Below are 23,954 nucleotides of genomic sequence, written 5' to 3' on the forward strand. Positions count from 1 at the left end.
AAAGTTGGCGAAGTCTGAGTATACAACCTATCCACTTTGTGTTGTGATGTTTATATTAAGCATTGCATGGGAGGCAACAATGTTTTGTACTTCTTACATTATAGGGAACTTGTGTGTTGAGTATGCAGGGCTAGAAATTACAGAAAAGGACCAGAAAATTTTCTAGTGCCCTGGTCCCTGTGAGGGACCCTACGTGTCATTAGGAAACCCTACGTGTCTTTAGGACACCCTACGAGTCATTACAAAGTTGTAGGGAGAAGGAGCCCAGACCATTCTTAGGTAAAAGTTCTTTGGAGTTATGACGACTCTTAGAATAAGTCGTTGTCAGTGACAACGAGTCATCACCTTGAGTCATCATGATTGGAGAACCCAGGTAAGGTTCTAGTCTCAACGAAGGGAGTCTATGACTTGTAGCCAGTGGCTATGAGTCATCACCATGACTCATCATTAGGCTCGATATCGCAGACCCAACGGGTCGACCCGACCCAATTCAGATTAAATAAAAGGAAATTAACCAACATAATCGATCCACATTCTAATTTTAAATGTCTTTGACTCCCTCTATTCCTAAAACCATCCAATAACTCCTAAAATACACTAAGAATTCATTTTTCATCATCAAAATTCAATGTCTAATCTCCCAAAAAGTTGTTTATCTCAAGATCTAGGGAAACTACCAAATTTCTAAAGAATCCAAGAAAGTGTTCTCTAACTTCTAATAAGTACTTCACTCTAATTCTCTATATCTAATGTTTGTGCTAAATTATGGTAAATGTACTTGGATTCCTATCTTGATTTTTGGCATAGGGTGAAAACTCATGAACTTGTTCTTGAGAAATGTAGATGATTGTGAATAAAAAGAAAGCAGATGAAATTTGTTCTTAAATTTGGATATTGGGATGAATTAAGAGTGTTTTGTAGATTTTAAATTCATGGGAAAGTCTGAATACCCATTAGGAATTGTAAAATAAAAAAGCAAACACCCTAAAGCACCCATGTTGCCATCGTTATGGGACTCTTAACAACTCATAGTGTGACCAAATGAGTCATTACATGACTCATATCCACTGGTAACATAGGTGACAATAGGTGTTTCCTCTTTGGTAACACTACGTCACACACTATGAGTCATTGTCTGACCATACAACTCATAGAATGGAATTGCAGTGACAGGAGAGAGGAGTTCATCAAGAAAGAGTCATTCATCAAGAAAGAGTCACTGGCTAGACTAGGAGTGTTGGTGATGAGTCATCATTTGATCTAACTACTCATTAGGAGGACTCAGCATTTGAATTGTCCCTATACATCAATCCATCTTATGAGTCTTAGGAAGACTTGTAGCATCTAGAAATAAGTCGTACCTTGACACGTAGGGTTTGCACCCATTTATACATACTTGTTGCCTTTACTTGATTTTTTTTGTTTCTTAGGATTAACTAATATGTGTGTATTAACAGGTATAAGCGGCACCCAAACCAGATTACACCAAATAAACACCGAAGAAGAAAGCCCGCCCCTCCACTCGACACATGAGGGATGAAGCCACAGATGATTAGTTTTGTGGATTTGTCAAATAAGGTAAAAATTGTCGCGGAGCATGAAAGGTTCTCAATCAAGCCAAGCACCTCCACAGACTAGGCCCCGAATGAAGAACCCCAATCACCACCACCCCACTCCTCTTTCTAGTCTGAATAGGGATGAGAGTCCAAGTCTATTTCTAAAGATGATAATGATGAGGCTAAGGATGCATAAGAAAATGGGTCCAAAAATGTATAGTTCGAGAATTCTGGCTTAGAAAATAATGAAAAAAATGAGGAGAAGGAGGAGAAAGATGAGTCCAGTGACAACCCAGTTGAGATACCTCCTCCCCTACCTGATGATCCACTATAAATTATACCTTCCCTAGTTCCCATCATTGATGATGTGGGTACCCCAAAATGCAATAATTATATGATATAGATAGTGATGTTGATATGAGGTGGATTTATGCACCTCAGTGTTGTTATCCGAGCTTATTAAGCTTAGTTTTGAGGATTTTTCTTGTGCTTAATAAGTAGTTCTTGATATATAGAAGAATCTAAGGGTTATGAAAATTTAATGTTCAAAGTGTTCTCATAGAGAATTTGGATTCAAAACACCAAGTTAAGAATCAAGGAACAAAAACTAGTACCTCTTAGCTTGAGCTATGACCTTTACTAGTTCATTATCTTGATTTGTATCTTGTTTGAGATCTAATGTGACGTGTTTAATGTTATATGATTCTTGGAGATTTGATAATGATGATAAATAGATGTTTCACAATCTGAAAATTGAGTGTAAATAACATCACAAAGAGTGGACTTGGAGGACAAAAGCGTAGGATAAACTTGGACCAAAGTTGGATGTTCTGAAGTGTTTGACATGCCACGTTTCCTAGGTACCACGATAAGGCCATGGAACTCCTTTGTAAGTATAGATGGTTTATCTTGGGAGTATTTATATGTCCAAACACCGATATCTACCCATAGTTGGATTTGTTTTGAGAACAAAAATATGCTAATTACATTTCATTTGATCTAAATTGTGTCTCGTAGCTAACCAATGTCTTAGTAATGCAGGGTAAATTTCTAAGGGATTTGTTCAAAAATTGGATGCATATTATGAAGAAATTTATGGTTGATGGTGCGGAATTAATTTTTCTAATACAGAAGACCATTTTTGTTGAGTCTAAGAGCATGGATAGATAAGTTAGAGTAAGAATAGAAGAAAGCACCTGAAAGAAAGTGATTTATTAGACTTAGTTAAATATTTGGGGACGAATTCTAGTGACGTGACGCTAAGTCGATGCGTCACATCGATCCTTACATTTTGTGACTTAGTCCAAATTTTTGAAGATAATTCTAGTACATCGATGCAAAGTCGACGTATCTCGTTGACCCTTGTGTTTAGTGACTTAGCCAAAATTTTGGAGTGTAATTCCAGTGTGTCAATGCAAAATCGATGCAACGCAATGGATTTACTGACGCAATTGGTGATGTGTCACATCGGTAGTCCAGAGATGGCAAATTTTCTCTAAAAATAAAAGAAACACGTGAGCACAATCTCAAAACACTTTTTGCAAGTATAGCAGCGGCGAAAAAGCAGAAAACTCTCTTTTAGGGTTCTTAGACATTCTTTTGAAATTTTTACTTCAAGATTAATTTTGGGTATGATTAATTACTTATTTTTTATGTTGAATTCAAACATGAGTAGCTAAACACCCTTGTTCTGGGGTTGAGGCCAAGAACATGATTACTCTTTGATATTCTTTATTGTAGTTTCTTTTTGGATTATCATATGGGTTGTTCTTAATTTATTGAGCTTACTATTTTGATAAGTAGCCACCATTAGAATAAATCTATATTTCTATGTGAATTCGGGAGGATAATCATAGGATAGAACGCAGAAATAAAGGAGCAAGGTTCTTACCCTTTTATAAAATAAGGGGTTTGAATCATCATCTAGGAAAGGGATATACCTAGAAGCCTTGCTTGGTTCAATTGCAAGAAGATAACTTTATGAATCTATATGAATGGTTACATCTCTGCGGGAGTTGTAATTGCAATATTCTCTAGATAGAAGATTAGAGGTCGGGAGACCAAGATCGTAGCATAAACCTTGGAAATCAACAACCTGATAACCAATTAAACTGCGATAAGAATAAAGATTTGCATGATTGTTTAAAATGCCTCAACCCTATAATTCTCATCAATACTATTTACAATCGTGCTTGCTTTGTAACTGTCACAAAGTGTTATTTATTACTTATTAATTTTATATTTTTATTCTGAAATTCCAAATCATTCTAATACTCTGCAATACTTAATACCCCATTGTCTAAAACTAAAAGTTAATTGAATTTATAGTTGGTTAGTCCTCGTGGGAAAGATATCTGGCTGTCTAAGTCACTGTATTACTTGTATGATCACATGCACTTGCGTGTGCGTTTGAGCCCCAATAAGTTTTTGGCGCCATTGCCGAGGACTAGTATAATTAGTAAATTGCTAAATTTTTGGGTTTTCTTAATAAGTTTATGTTAACGACTTGATCTTAGCAGCTAAATTTTTGCAGGATTAGATGACTATAGGACTGGAGAGAGATAAAGAGTTGGTAGTACCTTTTTCAAAACTAGAACTAATATTTCAACAAAGGCGAAAAGCTTAATATCCTAATCAACATGTCCCAATGGCTCATCTAGTTGATCAAAATGACCCTATCGATCCCAATACTGGAAATGTCCCAGCTCTGGTTATCCCAGTTTTTCCTGCTCAACCAGCTACTAGACCTATTCATGAGGTTACAAACTATGTGACTAACGGTATTTGCAAGCTCAATCTAGGTAGTCGATTTGAATTAAAGCAGAATATAGTGTAATTGTTGAATTCAGTGAGGAAGTTTTGATAGCTAAAACAAAGCTATTACTAAAATTAAAGCCTAAAGAAACAAAAAATAGCAACTAAATAAAGAAGGAGAAGAAGTAGAGACAGTTGAATTCAAACAAAATCAGAGAAGAAAATTGCATTAAATGAAAGATAGTAATGAAACATACACCAACCCTAATGATTAGCACCAAAGTGTATATTAAACACTTAGGCATACCTCACCATTGATGGATAACACTTTATTCATAGGTAGACACAAAGGGAGTCACCTTCCCCAAGCACCAACCTTTCTTTCCAAAATGTCAACAAGTGTGATTCCACACTCAAAGATGACTTAGTTTCAATGTCTTTCCCAAGATCTACACTAAGATGGCTTTTCTAAGCCTTACATTAAGGAAACAAAATAAAATTTGATTAATAATCAATCAATTTATCAAAGTCTAATGAAAATACCCACTAAAGTGTCTGTTTATACTATTACATAACAAATGTCAAAATGCCCTTAATGAATAAGGGAAAGTAGGCACCTCTTGGATGTTACTTTGGGATGTAAAATGTCTTCAATACCCTTCACTTGAGGTGTCTCTTGAGTGTAGTTTTTCCGGTCCCTCCTTCAACTTGACAAGTCTTTAAAAGGCTCCAAACACTTGCCAATTCTGAAGCTTGAACCTTTGATAATGCCTTGTACTCTTTTATGCTTTTTATTCTTGTATCATCCTCTCCATCTTGAAAGTAATTTGTCCTCAAATTCAGATCTTGAAAAACCAAAGAGAGATCAAAACAAGCACACAATCCTCTTGGTAGGAGGGTAGTATTCGTACCACACTCATATCATTTATCCATGGTTGTTCACACTTAACATACACCCACATATCCTTGGTATTAAACATGAAAAGCTTAGCATAAAGGATACCAATGAAGTGAATAGCATCAACATTAAAAGATAATGAGAATGAACCGAAACTACACTTCCAACATCTCACAAGTACCCTGGGGTTAAAGAGAAGTAGTGGGCATAGGTCTAGGCCGAAACTACCCACCCCTTGTACTTGAGGATCAAAGTCATGACTTTCCAAAATACCACACATAATTTTTACATACACATGGTCTCCTTGAATAATATTCACTTCATAGCATTCATCACACAAGCTCAAAGGACCATACTTATTGACAAGCCAAGGGTGTTCATGTAATACCCCGCACTTTCCTAGGCTAGAAAGCAAACCATTGTTCGTACATGTGAAATCCAAATTTTGTAAACCATATTTACGAACCTAAATTAGCAAGAGAACCCTAGTTGAAAGAGAGCTTATGATGTGTTAAGTGTGGTTATATAAGTCACTTAAGGTAATACAAGCTAAGAGCTTCAGAATCCATCAAGTTTTAGCATTTGAATTCGCAAGGGTCAACTTTGAAAGAGCATAACTTGACAAATTTCTGGTATTTCTGCATATTTATATCCATAAAATCATAGAGAATTGAATTAGCTTTCCAACGATACCAATCTCATCAAAATCAGACACTCGAGCTAAGAGTTATGGCTTTGCGAAGTAGAGGGCGGCGCCTAACCAATCGCCTATGGTCACTGGAAAGAGTAGGCGATAGCATACGCGGAACCTATGTAAATATAGGCGATAGCATAGGTGGCACCTATGTAAACATAGGCGATAGCAAAAGTGGTGCCTATGTAAACATAGGCGATAACATATGCGGGCCTATCTGTTGGTTTAAAGTGACTTAAACACTTCGTTTTGCTTTATTTCACGGATAAATAAACCTTTTAACATTCCTTACACGCCCCTAAATATAACCCTACAAATTTAACTGCTCCTAAGCACATCATAACCCTAGTATCAGTCTAAGTTCATCATCCAGGAGCACTAAAGGAGAAAAAAAACTAAGGTTGCCCAATCAAGGTTTGAACGTCCAATCTTTCAACAATTTCATTACTATAGAGGTATATGGGGTTTTTCAACAAGGGCCTTCTTTCGTTCTTGTGCCCAAATAGTATTATTTTTAAATATATATGATTTTACATGTCTTATTGTGAATTCGAGATGAAAACTTACATTCTATATCCTTGATCAAGAAGTTATGATATTTTAGATGTTTTGAGAATGAATTTCATGAGTTTGATGTGAATATCATGTTTAAAAGTCAAATTTCCATATTTTATATGAATTTTATCATGTTTACTAAATAAAGTATGAATCTTGAAGTGTTTTGATCAAGTATTAAATTATGGGTTTTGAACCTGGATTGAGATTATTATGTTATGAAGTAATGTGTTATATACACTTTGAGAATGGAATTGATTTGACCCTTTGGTCTTGAAAGAGTTATTTTTGAACTCGAATGAGAAAAGAAATCCACACTGTGATTGATTATGAAAAAGAAGTAGCATGATGGCTCCCATTGTGGATTGTCTTTGAAAATATCTGAGCTAAGTCCGAGAGTAGTATTTAGCATCGAATGGAAGTTATATCTATAATTGGTACTTCTATAGAACTACGTGCCCCCGTAGGATATGAGCCTAAGGCTGTTTGATATAGTGATCACTAGTGAGTGAATGAATGATTAAGGTCCTACTCCGATGGTAAGGATAGGACAGCTCACCCCAATGATAGTTGGTTGTTGGACTCCATGTAGCTCACATGGTTTATGTTGATTGCAAGAGACTCCAGTGTGTGTGTGTGTATTCTAATGTCTGAGATTAAAAGTGAAATGATTTGAAAGTTGAGTTGCGAAAGCTATCATTTTTGCAAAGTTTAATGATTTTATATTATCAAAGAGGGATCTTATTATGAGGTTTGATCATCTAATGAATTGGAAAGTGATGGAGAATTTATATGATGACTCACATGTTTTATTACATATATTTCACTCTCTGATGATTAGAGTGATCTTATTCAAGATCTGTGAGTCTTTCATTATATTATGCATGCTTCCTATAAATGCTTATGATGTTGATAATTTAAACTGCATACACCCCCATATGCTCGGTCCATTTCTATGGTACTGACCCATATCTCCAAATGTGGGCTATATTTTCTCGAAATGTAGGTTCAGGTGCTCAGTCCTAGGCTCGATAGTGATTTTTTGGGCACGCTGTTCTACATCCTCTGTTGTGGTGAGTCCTCATGATCCGAGGACGTGACATCCAGATTTCTATTTCATTGAATGAAGTACTTTTGATACTGAGTATGAGTCAGTTGGGGTATGTCCTAATGGCTCTCTGATGTTGTTGACTTTTAAAGGCTTGTCAGACTAGACTAGATGGTTGGAGTTGTCGTGATGTATCGTATTTTGTTACCTTTTCGCATCTCTTTTGTTTTTTGAATTATGATATCATGGAGGATATTTTGATGACTGATTATAGTAATTCTATTGATAAGTGTTGAATGATATGAATATGGCTCAAAGGGTTAGCTTAGGGCTACTTGTAACCTTAAGCACCGTGTGATGTCTCGAGACCTATTTTTGGGGCTTTAAAAACTTTGTATCAAAGCCTAAGGTTATATGAGTCCTAGGGAGTCTAACAAGCTGTGTTAAGTAGAGTCTTGATCATCGATGTATAGCGCGCCACATCTATGAGCAAGAGGCTATGAGACATTTTAGGAAAAAGTGTGATTCTTTCATAAATCTATCATGCTTAAAGTTTCTCTCTCTGCTATTAGTTTGTGCTCTCCTCTTTCAAAAATATGCCTCCATGTCAAGCTATAAAAAATAACGATGGTCAAAAACCCCAACCTGCTAACCTATTTAATGAGAACGTGTCCCATGCTGAATTTCGGGCAGCCTTTCAGGCGCTGGCCCAAGCCATTGCCATGAATGTTCAGGCCAATCTGTCCCTAGCTCCACAACAGCAGGGAGGTGATTCAGCTGATGCAAAGATTCATGACTTTGTGCAAATGAGTCCAGCAGAATTTTATGGGTCCAAGTCAGATGAGGATCCACAATTGTTTTTAGAAGAGGTGCAAAAGATTACTCAAGTGATGCATGTATCCGAGGAGAATAGTGTGGAGTTAGCAGCATATCAGTTGAAAGACCTTTCTTATGATTGGGTAGTTGCTTGGAAGAAAGGTAAAGGTGAGGGTGCCACCCCCACGACTTGGCGAAAGTTCCAGGATCCATTCCTGGATAAGTTTTTCCCTTTAGAGATGAGAGAGGTGAAGGTAGAAGAGTTCATGAACTTGAGATAGGGTGCTATGACTATTAGAGAGTACTGTCTGAAGTTCAATCAGTTGGCCAAATATGCCCCTTACTTAGTATCTGATAATCGGGCCAGTATGAGTAAGTTTGTGATAGGAGTATCTAGTTATGTAGTGAAGGAGTGCAGGTATACTATGCTAAATAGTGATATGAATCTTTCTAGGCTAATGACTCATGCCTAACAGATTGAAGCAGATAAGATCTAGGAGAGAGATAGATTGAGAGGAATTAAGAGAGCTAGGTTCGAGTAGCACGACCAGGGTCAGACTAGGTCATAGGGAGGGAGTCTCCCTTAGTTTCAAGACCGTCCATCTTCGCCAGCACTGTCGTCAGTTAGTGCTTCCATTCCTAGGGGTAGGCAAGAGCAAGGTAATCGGTCATATTTATCTAGGTCTCAGTACAGTGTTGGCAGTAAGCCAAATTATCCTTCATGTCCTAAGTGTGGTAGGACCCACCCGGGTGAGTGTTGAGGTGAGAAGAAAGATTATTTTGGGTGTGGTGACTTGGGTCACAAACTTAGGGAGTTCCCACATGCTAGACAAGGGCATCATGATAATCACCCTCAGACTCAGGCTGCTAGTGCTCCAGTTTAGGTTACTCGCCTAGCCTCAGCTCAGGGCGCCTCCTCTAGGACTGCTAGTGATCAGCGCCAGAATAGGTTCTATGCTTTGCCTCTCGTGAAGAGCAAGAGTACTCTCCCGATGTTGTTACTGGTATCCTCTGTATACTTTAGTTAGATGTCTATGCTCTGTTGGACCCTGGGTCTAGTTTTTCATATGTTACACCTATGATTGCTGTGAATTTTGAAATGAGTCCCAAAAATATTCCTGAGCCTATCTTAGTTCCTACCCTAGTAGGTGATTTGATTGTTGCCTAGAAAGTGTATAGAAAATGCCCAGTTACAGTCCTACATAGAGTTGGCTGATCTAATTGAGTTAGACATGGTGGAATTCGATGTTATTCTGGGTATGGACTAGCTTCATTCTTGTTATGCCTCTATAGATTGTCGTACCCGAGTGGTCAAGTTTCAATTTCTTGATGAACCTGTGTTTGAGTGGTTTGGGAGTTCTGTATCTCCCAAGAGTCATTTTATCTCATATATGAAAGCTAGAAAACTTATTTCCAAGGGGTACATCTATCATTTGGTTAGAGTCAAGGACACTAAGTTTGAGACTCCAACTCTCTAGTCAGTTAGCATTGTCAATGATTTTTCTGATGTCTTTTTGGAAGATCTCCCAGGGATACCTCCTGATAGACAGATAGAGTTCAGGGTTGATCTTTTTCCCGATACTCAGCCCATTTCTATTCCTCCTTACCGTATGGCACCCACAAAACTTAAGGAGTTGAAAGAGCAACTCAAAGATCTGTTAGATAAGGGTTTCATATGGCCCAGTGTTTCTCCTTGGGGTGCTCCTATGTTATTTGTGAGGAAGAAAGATTGTTCTTTGCGTATGTGCATTGACTATCACCAGTTGAATAAAGTTACTATCTAAAATAAGTATCCCCTTCTGAGAATAGACGATTTGTTTGAGCATTTGCAAGGTGCAAGTTACTTCTCAAAGATAAACCTTCATTCCGGCTATCATCAGCTCAAAGTTAGGGAGTGTGACATCCCGAAAATAGCCTTCCAAACTCTCTATGGTCATTTTGAGTTTCTTATGTCCTTTGGGTTAACTAATGCCCCGACAGCTTTCATGGACCTCATGAATTGAGTGTTCAGACCATACCTTGATATGTTTTTTATCGTATTTGTAGATGATATTCTGGTGTACTCTCGTAGTGAGAATGAGCACGCAGATCACCTCCAGATTGTCTTGAGAACCCTTAGAAATCATCAATTATTTTCCAAACTCAGCAAATATGAGTTCTGGTTAAGATCAGTTACTTTTCTGGATCATATTATTTCTTCCGAGGGTATTAGAGTGGATCTCCAAAAGACCGAAGCTATTAGAAACTGGCCTAGACCTATCTCTCCAGCTGACATTTAAAGTTTCTTGGGTCTAGCTTGCTATTACCGCCATTTTGTTGAAGGTTTCTCCCCTATAGCGTCCCCTATGACAAGGTTGACCCAAAAGAAAGTGAAATTCTTGTGGTCTGATTCATGTGAGAAGAGTTTTCAGGAGTTGAAGACTCGACTCACTAAAGCCCCTATTTTGACTCTGCCTGATGGTGTTGATGGTTTTGTGGTATATTGTGATGCTTCTAGAGTTGATTTGGGTTACGCATTGATGTAGAAGGGTAAGGTGATAGCTTATGCTTCTAGACAGTTAAAACCCCATGAGAAAAATTACCCCACCCATGATCTTAAATTAGCTGCTGTTGTGTTTACCCTAAAGATCTGGAGACACTACTTGTATGGTGTTCACGTTGATGTTTTCACTGATCATAAGAGTTTATAATATGTATTTACCCAGAGAGAGTTGAACCTTAGGCAGAGAAGATGGTTAGAATTGTTAAAAGACTATGATATGAGCGTGTTGTATCATCCGAGCAAGGCCAATGTAGTGGCGGATACCCTAAGCAGGGTGTCTATGGGTAGTGTTTCGCATGTTTAAGAGGGTAAGAAAGAGTTGGCTCATGATGTGCACTGATTGGGTAGACTGGGGGTTAGGTTATTTGACTCTGCTGAAGGTAGTATAGGGGTTCAGAGTAGTTCCGAATCCTCCTTGGTTTCGGAAGTGAAGGAGAAGCAAGACTTAGATGCTAGTTTGGTCAGACTAAAGAGTCAGTGAAGGACCAAAAGTTAGAGGTTTTCTCCCAAAGGGGAGATGGTGTGTTGAGGCTGCAGGGTAGATTGTGTATTCCGAAGAGTGATGACCTGAGACATAGAATTATGGCCAAAGCCCACGGGGCGTGATACTCTTTTCATCCTGATGCCACCAAGATGTACCGCGATTTGCGGGAAATCTATTGGTGGAGTGGCATGAAGAAAGATATAGTAGCGTTTGTGGCTAAGTGTGAAACATGCCAACAAGTTAAGGTTGAACACCAAAGTCCTGGTTGTATGATGCAAGAGTTTAGTATTCCCACCTGGAAGTGAGAAGAGATAAATATGGATTTTGTGACTAGTTTACCTCCTTCTCGATGCCATCATGATTCCATTTGGGTTGTTGTGGATAGATTGACTAAGTCTGCCCACTTCCTGTGCATACTTCTTATACTGCTGGGGATTATGCTAGATTGTACATCCGGGAATTATTCAAATTACATGGAGTTCCCTTGTCCATCATTTCAGATAGGGGTACTTAGTTCACTTCGCAGTTTTGAAGGGCTTTTCAGAAGGGTCTTGGTACCCAAGTGCATTTGAGTTCTGCTTTTTATCCGCAGACAGATGGTCAGGCGAAAAGGACCATCCAGACCTTAGAGGATATGTTGAGAACGTGTGCTCTTCACTTTAAGAGGAGTTGGGATGAGAATTTACCATTGATAGAGTTTGCTTACAATAACAGTTTTCACTCTAGCATTGACATGGCTCCATTTGAGGGTTTGTATGGGAGAAGGTGTAGATCACCCATAGGTTGGTTTGAGGTGGGTAAAGCGGCTATGAGTGGTCCTGATTTGGTGTTTGAGGCTATGGAAAATGTTAAGTTGATTAGAGAAAGGTTGAAAACCGCACAGAGTCATCAGAAGTCATATGCGGATGTTAGAAGAAGAGACCTTAAATTTGAAGTTGGTGACTTAGTGCATTTGAAGATTTCACCCATGAAAGGAGTGAAGAGATTCGTAAAGAAAGGGAAACTTAGTCCCCGTTATGTTGGCCCCTATAGAGTTCTTATCCTTGTTGGTAAGGTAACGTATGAGGTTGAGTTACCTTGGGAGTTATCTTTCGTTCACTCTGTCTTCCATGTCTCCATGCATAGGAAACACGCTGGTGATTGTGTTGTTGTAGATCCTTCAGAAAACCCTGATGTTCAAGATAGTCTTTCATTTGAGGGAGTTCCTGTTGATATTTTAGATCACCAAGTCCGAAGACTAAGGAACAAAGAAGTTTCCTTTGTTAAGGTGTTGTGGTGAAACCAATCTGTTGAGGGTGCAACTTGGGAAGCTGAGGCAAATATGCGATCCAAGTCCCCGCACCTATTTTCCATAAGCTCTGATCAAGCCAAAGGTACCATTTTGCTCAAATCATTCCTTTTCTATGCAGAATTGCAGTAGTTCAACAGCTATTTTATACTATTCAGCTGTGAATTCATGAGTTATGTTTTCCTTGTTGTGTCCGAAATGTAGAAAGAAGTAGAGGCAAGATTAGCAAGTTGCTTCAGCTATGTACCATCATTTTCTCTTTACTCTTAGTATACCCAGGGTCATTCGAGGACAAATGTCCCTAAGGGGGAGATATTGTAATACCCCGCACTTTCCTAGGCAAAAAAGTGAACCGTTGTTCGTACATGTGAAATCCCAATTTTGTTAGTCATATTTGGGAACCTAAATTATCAAGAGTACCCTAGTTAAAAGAGAGCTTATGATGCGTTAAGTGTGGTTATATGAGTCACTTAAGGTAATACAAGCTAAGAGTTTCGGAATCCATCAAGTTTTAGCGTTTGAATTAACAAAGGTCATCTTTGAATGAGCATAACTTGATAAATGTGTCGTATTTCTGCATATTTCTACCCACAAATCATAGATAATCGAATTAGCTTTCCAACGATACCAATCTCATCAAAATCCGACACCCGAGCTAAGAGTTATGGCTTTACGAAGTAGAGGGCATCGCCTAACCAATCGCCTACGGTCACTGGAAAGCATAGGAGATAGCATATGCGGATCTATGTAAACATAGACGATAGCATAGGATCATAGGCGGCGCCTATATAAACATAGGCAAAATCATATGCGGCGCCTATGTGTTGGTTTCAAGCGACTTAAACACTCTATTTTGCGTTATTTCAAGGATAAATAAACCTTTTAACATCCCTTACACGTCCCTAAATATAACCGTTACACGTCCCTAAATATAACCCTATGAATTTAACTGCTCCTAAACACATCATAACCCTAGTATCAGGGAGCCTTCTTTACTATAGAGATATGTGGGGTTTTTCAACAAAAGTCTTCTTTCGTTCTTGTGCCCAAATTGTATTATTTTCAAAGAATATGATTTTACATGTCTTATTATGAATTTGAGATGAAAACTTAAATTCTATATCCTTGATCAAGAAGTTATGATTTTTTAGATGTTTTGAGAATGAATTTCACGAGTTTGATGTGAATATCATGTTTAAAAGTCGAATTTTCATATTTTATATGAATTTTATCATGTTTGCTAAATAAAGTATGAATCTTGAAGTGTTTTTCTCAAGTATTGAATTATGGGTTTTGAACCCGTATTGAGATTATTATGTTATGAAGTAATGTGTTATACACACTTTGAGAATGGAATTGATTTGACCTTTTGGTCTTGAAAGAGTTATTTTTCAACTCGACTAAGAGAACAAATCCACACTGTGATTGATTATGAAAAAGAGTAGCATGATGGCTCCCGTTATGAATTGTTGAATTCATTTTGTTGTGGATTGTCTTTGAAAATATCTGAGCTATGTCCGGGAGTAGTCTTTTGCACCGAGTGGGAGGTATAGCAGTAATTGGTACTTCCATAGAACTACGTGCCCCCGTAGGATGTGAGCATAAGGCTGTTTGATCTAGTGATCACTAGTGAATGAATGATTAAGGTCCTACTCCGATGGTAAGGATTGGAAAGCTCTCCCCAACGTGGGTTGGATGTTGTACTCCATGTAGCTCACATGGTTTATGTCGGTTGTAAGAGACTCCTAGTGTATGTGTATGTATTCTTATGTCTGAGATGAAAAGTGAAATAATTTGAAAGTTGAGTTGTGAAAGCTATCATTTTTGCAAAGTTTAATGATTTTATATTATCAAAGAGGGATTTTATTATGAGGTTTGATCATCTAATGAATTGGAAAGTGATTGAGAATTTATATGATGACTCACATGTTTTATTACATATATTTCACTAACTGATGATTACAGTGATCTTATTTAAGCTATGTGAGTCTTTCATTATATCATGCATGCTTCCTATAAATGCTTATGATGTTGATATTTTAAACTGCATACACCCCCATATGCTCGGTCCATTTCTATGGTACTGACCCACATCTCCGGATGTGGGCTACATTTTCTCAGAATGTAGGTTCAGGTGCTCAGTCTAAGGCTCGAAAGTGATTTTCGGGCACACTGTTCTACATCCTCTATAGAGGTGAGTCCTCATGATCCGAGGACATGACATCTAGATTTCTGTTTCATTGAACGAAGTACTTTTGATACAGAGTATGAGTCATTTAGGGTATGTCCCAATGGCTCTCTAATGTTGTTGACTTTTAGAGGCTTGTCAGACTAGACTAGATGGTTGGAGTTGTCGTGATGTGTCGTATTTTGTTACCTTTCCGCATCTCTTTTGTTTTTTGAATTATGATATCATGGAGGATATTTTGATGACTGATCATAGTAATTCTATTAATAAGTGTTGAATTATGTGAATATGGCTCAAAGGGTTAGCTTGGGGCTACTTGTTGCCTTAAGCACTGTGTGACGTCCCGGGACCCATTTTCGGGGCGTTACAGTTCACATTTGAAATACATCCATATATCCTTGGTATTTGACATGAAAAACTTTGAACAAAGGATATAAACTAAGTTAATAGCATCAACGTCAAAAGGAAATACACATGAACCGAAGTTACTCCACCCACATCCCAAAGGTAGATCGAGATCAAATAGAAACAGAAGATAGGGGTCTAATACGAGATGACCCACTTCTTTCATTAGGCTACTAAGTTCATAATCATTCAAGGCATTACTCATAACTTTGACATACACAAGTCCGCTATAAACAAGACTAGTATTATGGATTTCATTACACAAGTTCAAAGGACTACGTTCAATATGAAGATCAACATTACAAGCATCAACACTAACTTAGAAATTCTCAAGCATACCATTCTCATGTTCAAGTAGTGAATTAGTTTTAAGAGCAAGTTGATCATTATTCACAAAAAAAGAGTTACTAAGGAAAGAGGTATGCACTTGTAAACCCAAAACTACTTTACAAGATACTAAATCACAATATTTTAAGTTCAAGGAAGTGTTGAGAGTACCAAAGTCACTCGGGTTAGGCTTGGGCAGTTCACCTTTTTAGAGCACTTGGTCAAGGGAGTCACTAGTTCATTTCTTATGCTTTCATGTGGAATTCCTTTTGGATCCTTATTGGATATCATTTTATCTTGTACCTGCACATAACAAGAATCAAAGCTAGGTAAAATGCTAGCCTTTGGGTTAAGAAGTAACAAGGCACAATCAAGATCCACAATCAAGCATTTCTTTCCCCTTCAAATTCACTACCCATGGTTCTCCTTTCCCTTACTCTCTTTTCTTCACACTCTTCTTGTACATCAACATCAATCTTTCATCCATCTTGAGGCTTGGCCTTATTCTTTTCGGATTCTAACTTGTAGAGAGGAGTCATTGGATTTCGTGAAGTGTAGGATCTTTGGACTCGAGGTGTTTAGACTTGTGAAGGGTAAAACCTTTGCTAAATTGAGTTTGGAACTTGGTACCTTGGATATTGAAAAAATAACAAAAATAACAAATGCATAAAATAACCTCTATGGCTACCCCAAATGACTAAAAACACTACAAAAATGAATACTTTGTTTCATTCCCTGGCCAGAATTCCAAAATCTTGATAATACTTAGATTACACCTTTTGAGAATGTAATAGATCATTGCCAATATAGTAACCCAATGGATGTTAAAGTCAAATCTACACGGAGTGAATATAAGGATTTCAATACTTAAGAGTGTTAAAAGTCAACTAGGGTTGACCCATAATGGGGGTTTGTTTGATTGTTTTCAAGTGTAACAACTTTGTTGTAAGGAGAGTACTATTTCTAACCTAGAAGCATAGAGATTAATCAATTGTATATGGGAATTGGGTTTATGCCTTACTAGCTATTGTTTCATACATAGGTATTTGATTATTTGTCCAAATTTAGCTAGAAGTCATGGGTAGGCTAGATCTAGAGGTACTAGTGTCAATTTGTTAATAAAACTCTAAATATCACAAATGTGTTCTTTCAAACACCTAAAAAGTGTAACAATTTTACCAATCTATGGACTTGATTAACATCTTATATCTAAGAGATGTTATTAAATGAACTAATTCAAGTGATTGTTCAGACCCATTTCTTCCTCATACCCCACCGTCAAGGATGATATGGGTTCTAAAATAATTGGGGTTTGTAACCCCAATTCTTAGTTAAAACATAGAATGAATGCAAACTCCATATAAAATAGCTAATTAGGAAGACAAGAACAAAACCCATGCACTGGTCATAATCTATTCAAGTATAATCCCAAGAAGAAGAATTAGCTACTTACTGAGAGAGAAAGTGGAGATATACCAAAACTCCCTTCAAATTAATCAATATAAAGAAAAGAGAATACAATATAAAAGCTTTAATTTCAAAGAATTGTCAACAAAAACCATCAATTCTTCACTTGAGAATCTCTCCATGTTTCTTAGCTCAAGTACAAGAATAGTTAATTATTAGTGGAAATGAGCTAAAAACCCTTTTTTGACCCCAATTTCCCATTTGCCTGATATTACAAAATTGCCACCGCATTGTTTATCTGCTTGAGTAGATCAAGAGTAGATCTGGATAAAATTAGTCATAGGTGGGACACACCCTGGGTGCATATGGGTTTCACCATAGGTGCTGGTGACACTATTTTTTTCATTTTGTCCAACCGCTCCTAACACGTCTAGGTGAACTTTATGGCTCTTCTTCTTACATATTTGACCTCCCATTGACTTGAATGGCTTGATCATCTTCATCATCAACCTTTACCTACACAAATGAGCATTATAAATGAGATTAACACCAAAACAATGGAAAAGAATGATAATGTATGATTAAAATGTGCTAACAAGTCATCAAACTGATGACTTACCATATTTTACTTAAAGATTAATCTCAAAGTTAAAGAGTTTTGTGACATACAGTTTAAGATTTTATTTCAAGGAGAATTTCAACTTTAATATTTAGCTAAAATTTAAAGAATTTTATGATTTAAGAATCTACCTCATAATTTGGTGAGCTTTGTGATATGAAGATCTAGCTCAAATTTAAGGGCTTCTTGATTTGAAGGTTTGTCACAAATTTAAAACCATTAAAAGCTGGAGATGAAGCTTAAATTTAAAGAGCTTTGCAACTTAAAATTTTGGCTCAAATTTGAAGAGTTTTATGATGTATAGATTGGGCTCATGCATCTAATGATTTTTGTAACATGTAGTTTAGGCTCATGTGTTAAGGAGCTCTATAACTTGTAGTTTAGTCTTATGCATTAAGGAGTGTAGAGACATACATATATTCTTCGAATTCATATTTGTATGCACACTTTCCCCCATCATGAGGTTCTTTTATATCTTCATCTCTATGAGCCTTACAGACAGGTGGCCATTGATCTCCTTTTGTAGTCATGCATAGTTCCATATCATGCACATGGTTGCCAACTCTTCAAAATGTATTTGACGTTAATCCTTTCAAGATATAGTAAAGACGCTAATTTATTTCTTGGATGCATATTTTGATACTAGAAATTTCAATAAGAATATCTATGTAGTTGAGGCTCAAGCTTCTCTAACAAGTGATAAACTAAAATATTGATTCATCTTTATGTTGGCAAGCCTCTAAAAGTTCAATCAAACTAATGTATTGTTATTTATAACATTGAGGAACTATTCTCTAACTACTCTAAAGTATCTATAAAACCAGGTGTGAGATTTGTGTATCAATCAAAGGCATTTTCTTTGAGACATTAAATGAACTGCTTGACAAGATAATCACCCTATGTTCCAACATTATTTCAAGTCTCGATCAAGTGCCCTATATATTATTTAAGTTCCCCAAATTGTTGGAGCTGAGGAGGGTGATAACCTGTAATACCCAGTATTTTAATAGTTTAATTTAACTCTTAGTACATGAGTATCATATATAAAATTTTTAAAATAATCTGTATTTTTCATTTTAGAGCTTACTATTGCGTAGGAAATTCAGTCAGCTTTCCAATGATGTAAAATTTGCCCAAATTCGATACCCGTGTGAAAAGTTATAGCCATTTTGTAAAATAGTGTACCACCTGGTACATCATCGCATCGTGGAGAGGGTGCAAATGGCAATTGTCAAAATCCAGTGAGCCATCATGATCCCACTACGTCGCACCACCATCTATTTCCCAATTTTCACTTTCCAATATGACTCCGCGGTCCTAGCGCGTTGCTCCAACGGTTAAATTTGCATACAGTGGGGTACCGCAATTGTACCGCATTGTGCAAATCTTCCAGTTCCTAGTTGTCTAGTTTCCTGTGAGCGTAATATCACCGCATCGCGCCATTGTACAAAATTAAGATTTTAGCTAATTTCACGTTTTAATTCTGAGGGCATTAAAGTCTTTTTTCCCTCACCCCAGTCAGCCTAAACACGTAATTAAGCCCTAAAATAGAACTAATTGCTCATTATTTCATTACTCACTCAAGAAATAAATCATTCTCTCTCAAAAAGGCAAAAAACTTAGCTTCAAGAAAAAAGAACAAAGCTCAAGAATTCCTGCAAAAAAATTCAAGAATTAATCTTCCCAGTGATGTTAGGTGTTCATCTATGGGTTTCTTTCACCTATAGAGTCCACCTATTCATTTTTAAAATGACAAAATTATTGATTCATGATTTACATGCTTGAAATTATATTGTATTCATGTTTATGATATTAATTGAGTTTCAATCCATGATTAATTATAGATTCCATTAAATTGAAATACCATGTATGTATTCCATGAAATTGGACTATGTATGCCCTACAGGTGATCACAAATCACAAAAGCTTGCAGTATGTATTATCTCATAAAGATTTTAATTTGCATCAGAGAAAGTGGTTAGAGTTGTTGAAAAATTATGACTTGAGTATTTTGTATCATCTGGGAAAGGCCAATGTAGTGGTTGAAGCTCTCAGTAGGTTGGCTATGGGTAGTGTTGCTCATGTGAAGAATGGTAAGAAGAAGTTAGTTCAGGAGGTTCATCAGCTTGCCCAACTAGGTGCCCGCTTAGTCAATTCAGCAGAGGGTAGTGTGTGGGTGCAGAATAGTTTAGAATCATCTCTAGTTTTTGAAGTAAAGGAAAGGCAGGAAAGACATCCCAGTCTAGTCAAGTTTAAAGAGTCCATCAGAGATCAGAAAGTAGAGGTTTTCTCCCAAGGGGGAGATGGTGTGTTGTGTTGCTAGGGTCGAATATGTGTGCCAGGTGTAGACAACTTGAGCCAATGAATTCTTACAGAAGTGCATGGTGCACGTTACTCAATCCATCCAAGGGACACTAAGATGTACCGTGATTTGTGGCTGATCTATTGGTGGAGTGGGATGAAGAGAGATATTACAGAGTTTGTAGCCAAGTGCTCAATATGTCAGGAGTTTAAGATTAAGCACCAGAAACCTATGGGTCCATGCAGGAGTTTAGTATTCCCACATGCAAATGGGAGGAAGTGAACATGGACTTTGTGATGGGTTTGCCTCTGTACTCGTCGTCAGCATGATTCTATTTGGGTCATTGTAGATAGGATGACCAAATCAGCTCACCTGCCAGTCCATACTTCCTATTCAGCCGAGGACTATGCCAAACTCTATATCAAAGAGATGGCTAGGTTACACGGAGTCCCAGTGTCTATCATCTCAGATAGATGTACCCAGTTTACCTCTCACTTTTGGAAAGCATTCCAAAAGGGTCTCGGTACCAAGTTCACCTCAGTACAGCTTTTCATCCTCAAACATATGGTCAAGCGGAAAGGACCATTCAGACTCTAGAAAATATGTTAAGAGTGTGTTTTATTGATTTTAAAGGTAGTTAGGATGACCACTTGCCTTTGATCGAATTTATATATAATAACAGCTATCATTCTAGTATTCAGATGGCTCCATTTGAGGATCTTCATGGTAGAAGATATAGATTTCCAATCAATTAGTTTGACTCGGTAAGGCCATAATGGTAGGGCTTGATTTAATGTTTGACGCCTTATAAAAGGTTTAGGTCATCTGATAAAGGCTTAGGGCCACCCTGATCCGATAGAAATCATATGTAAATGTGAGGAGAAAAGATCTCGAGTTTGAGATTGGTGATTTTATATTCTTGAAATCTCTCCCATGAAGGGGGTGAAGAGGTTTGATAAGAAGGTAAAACCCAGTTCCCGATATGTCGATCCTTACATAATTCTCACCTTTTCAAAAAGATAGCTTATAATCTTGAGTTGCCTTCAGATATAGCTTCAGTGCACCCAATATTCCACGTCTCCTTGCTAAAGAAATGCATTGGTAACCCACAGTCATAGTTCCCTTAGAGGGCATAGACATTTATATTGATCTCTCTTTTGAAGAGGTCGCAGTTCAAATCCTCAATCATTAGATTTGCAGACTGAGGAACAAAGAAGTTCCCTTGACGTTCTTTGGCGAAATCAGTTTGTTGAGGGATCTACTTGGTAAGAAGAATAAGATATGCAGACCAAGTATCCTCACCTCTTCTCTACAAATTTAGGTTTACCTTAAGGTAATATTCTTCCTTGAATTTGCTCAGTTCTATGCTAAGTTACAATTATAAACTTGGTATTCTTTATCGTTGCATATTCAGTCATACATTTATGAATCAGTTCAGTCATTTACTCATCCATCTGATATACATGTTCAGTATGAAAACTCAGCTTATCAGTGATTTCATTCATGCAATCATGTTTTAGTTGTGCATGTTCAGTGTGTAAACTTAGTCTACCAGTATTTATTTGCTTAACCAGTCTCATTCGAGGATGAATGTTCCCAAGGGTAAGATATTGTAATACCCCATATTTCCCTTACTTAATTTAAATCTCAGTACATAAGTATTCATATATAAAAATGTTAAAACACTCAGTATTTTTCAGTTTAGAGCTTACCATTGCATAGGAAATTCAGTCAGCTTTCAAATGATATAAAATTCGCCCAAATTTGATACCTCGGTGAAGAGCTATAGCCATTTTTGTAAAATAGTGTACCACCTAGTTCATCATTGCATCATTCAGAGGGGGTAAATGGCAATTTTCAAAATTCAGTGAGCCATCGTAATCCCACCACATCGCGCTACCAGTCATTTTCCCAATTATCAATTTTTAGTGAGACTCCACGATTATGGCGCGTCGTGCCAAGGGTTAAATTTGCATACAGTGGGGTACCGCGATTATACCGCATCATGCTAAGCTTCCAGTTCCTAGTTTGCAATGAGCTGGCGTGATTTCACTTCATTACGCCAGCGTAAAAAATCTAGATTCTCAGTCAATTCTGAGTTTTAATTCTAAGGGCATTAAAGTCTTTTTTTCCCTTACCCCAGTCAGCCTAAACATGCAATTAAGCCCTAAAAGAGCACTAATTGCTCATTATTTCATTACTTACTCAACAAATAAATCATTCTCTCTCAAAAAGTCAAAAACCATATCTTCATGAAACAAGAACAAAGCTTAAGAATTCCTCCAAGAACCTTCAAGAATTAATCTTCCCAGGTATGTTAGGTGTTCATCTATAGGTTCCTTTCACCCATAGAGTCCAAGAATCCATTTTTTAAATTACAAGATTATTAATTCATGATTTACATGCTTGAAATTGGATTATATTCATGTTCATGACATTAATTGAGTTTCAAACCATGATTAATTTTAGATTATGTGAAATTGAAATATCATGTATATTGAATTATGTAATTCCCATGTTATAATTCTTGAATTAGCAAGTTTGGGTGTTGTAGTTACAATGTTTACCTGTTATCTATGATAATAAGCATTAAGTTGTTCTCCCCAAGTGTTTGAAGAAATGTCCATGTGAATTAAATGATGAAAGCATGACATGCTAGCCTATGTACAAGCTTATGCCTTATCGTGTGGCATCCGGGGTGCAAACTTGGGGCATTACAAACTTTGTATTAGAGACTAAGGGTCAACAGAGTCCTAGGGAGTCTTAAATCTATGTCTAGTAGAGTCTTATGCATGGGTATGTAGCGTGCCACACTTATGGGGAAGAGGCTATGAGATAATTTTAGGAAAAGTTTCCCTTCTTTCAGTATTCATGTCGTGCGAGTGAGCATGAGTTCAAGTTAAACTATTAGTATAATACTTTTATTACTTTTGTTTACAGAACATGCCTCCCAAAAAGAACAATGAAAGAAGAACAAGAAACCAGTCAGCACCTCAGCCCGTTCAGGTAGATCCCCTAGATGAGCATGTCTCTCATGCAGAATTCACAGCTGCGTTCTCCACTCTAGCTAATTTTGTAGCAGCTCAGAATGAATGGTCAACTGCTATTCAGGCTAACCCAGTAGCCAATACTACTGCAGTCCAAATTCGGGACTTTACCCAAATAAATCTACCCTTATTCTCAGGATCTAAGTCTAAAAAGGACCCACAGGAGTTCCTCGACTAGGTTCAAAACGTCACAGATATTATGGGAGTAACTTTCAGTGAGAGCGCTCAGTTAGCTGCCAATTAGGTACAGAATTTAGCTTATATATGGTTTAAGCAGTGGAGGTATAAAGGGGCACAAATGGAGAGCCTATAAAATGGAAAGAGTTTGCTACTGCTTTTTAGATAGATTTTTTCCTTTAGAGCTGAGAGAAGACAACGTGTTAGAGTTCATCAATCTCAGGAACTGTAGCATGAGTGTGAAAGAGTATTCTCTCAAGTTTACTCAGTTAGCCAGATGTGCTCCCCATGTAGTGGCAGATAGTAGGTCGAGAATGAGCAAATTTATGTCTGGGTATCAGAGAGTGTGGTTAAGGAGTGCAGAACTGCGATGTTGATTAAGAAGATAGACATATACAGGCTCATGGTCCATGCTCAGCAGATATAAAAGGATAAGAATAATGAGAGAGAGAACAAGAGATCTAGAACAGGTAACTTCAATTTTACTCAGACTAAGTTAGAAGGTGGTAACCATTCCCAATTTTTCCCCACTTCTTTAGTTCCAGCTCCATCCTCAGCTAATGCTCTAGTCCCTAACTTCAAAATGGTAACAAAGATAGGCGCCAAGCTCAAAATCTAAGGGCAGTGTCAGCAGTGCTCAAATAAATCCTCTTTGTCTAAAATATGGCAGAAACCACTAGGGTGTATGTAGAGCTGACAGTGATAATTGTTTTGGGAGTGGAAAGCCAGGACACAAAATTAGAGATTGTCCTTAGTCAGATTTTCAGGGTCAGTATAATCATTTCTCAACTCTGTCCAGTCACCCAAATCAGTAGGGTGCCATCCCCCAGTGCCACCAGTGGGCAAT

The sequence above is a fragment of the Capsicum annuum genome, chromosome 4, assembly GCF_002878395.1.
Source record: "Capsicum annuum cultivar UCD-10X-F1 chromosome 4, UCD10Xv1.1, whole genome shotgun sequence".
Taxonomy (NCBI): domain Eukaryota; kingdom Viridiplantae; phylum Streptophyta; class Magnoliopsida; order Solanales; family Solanaceae; genus Capsicum; species Capsicum annuum.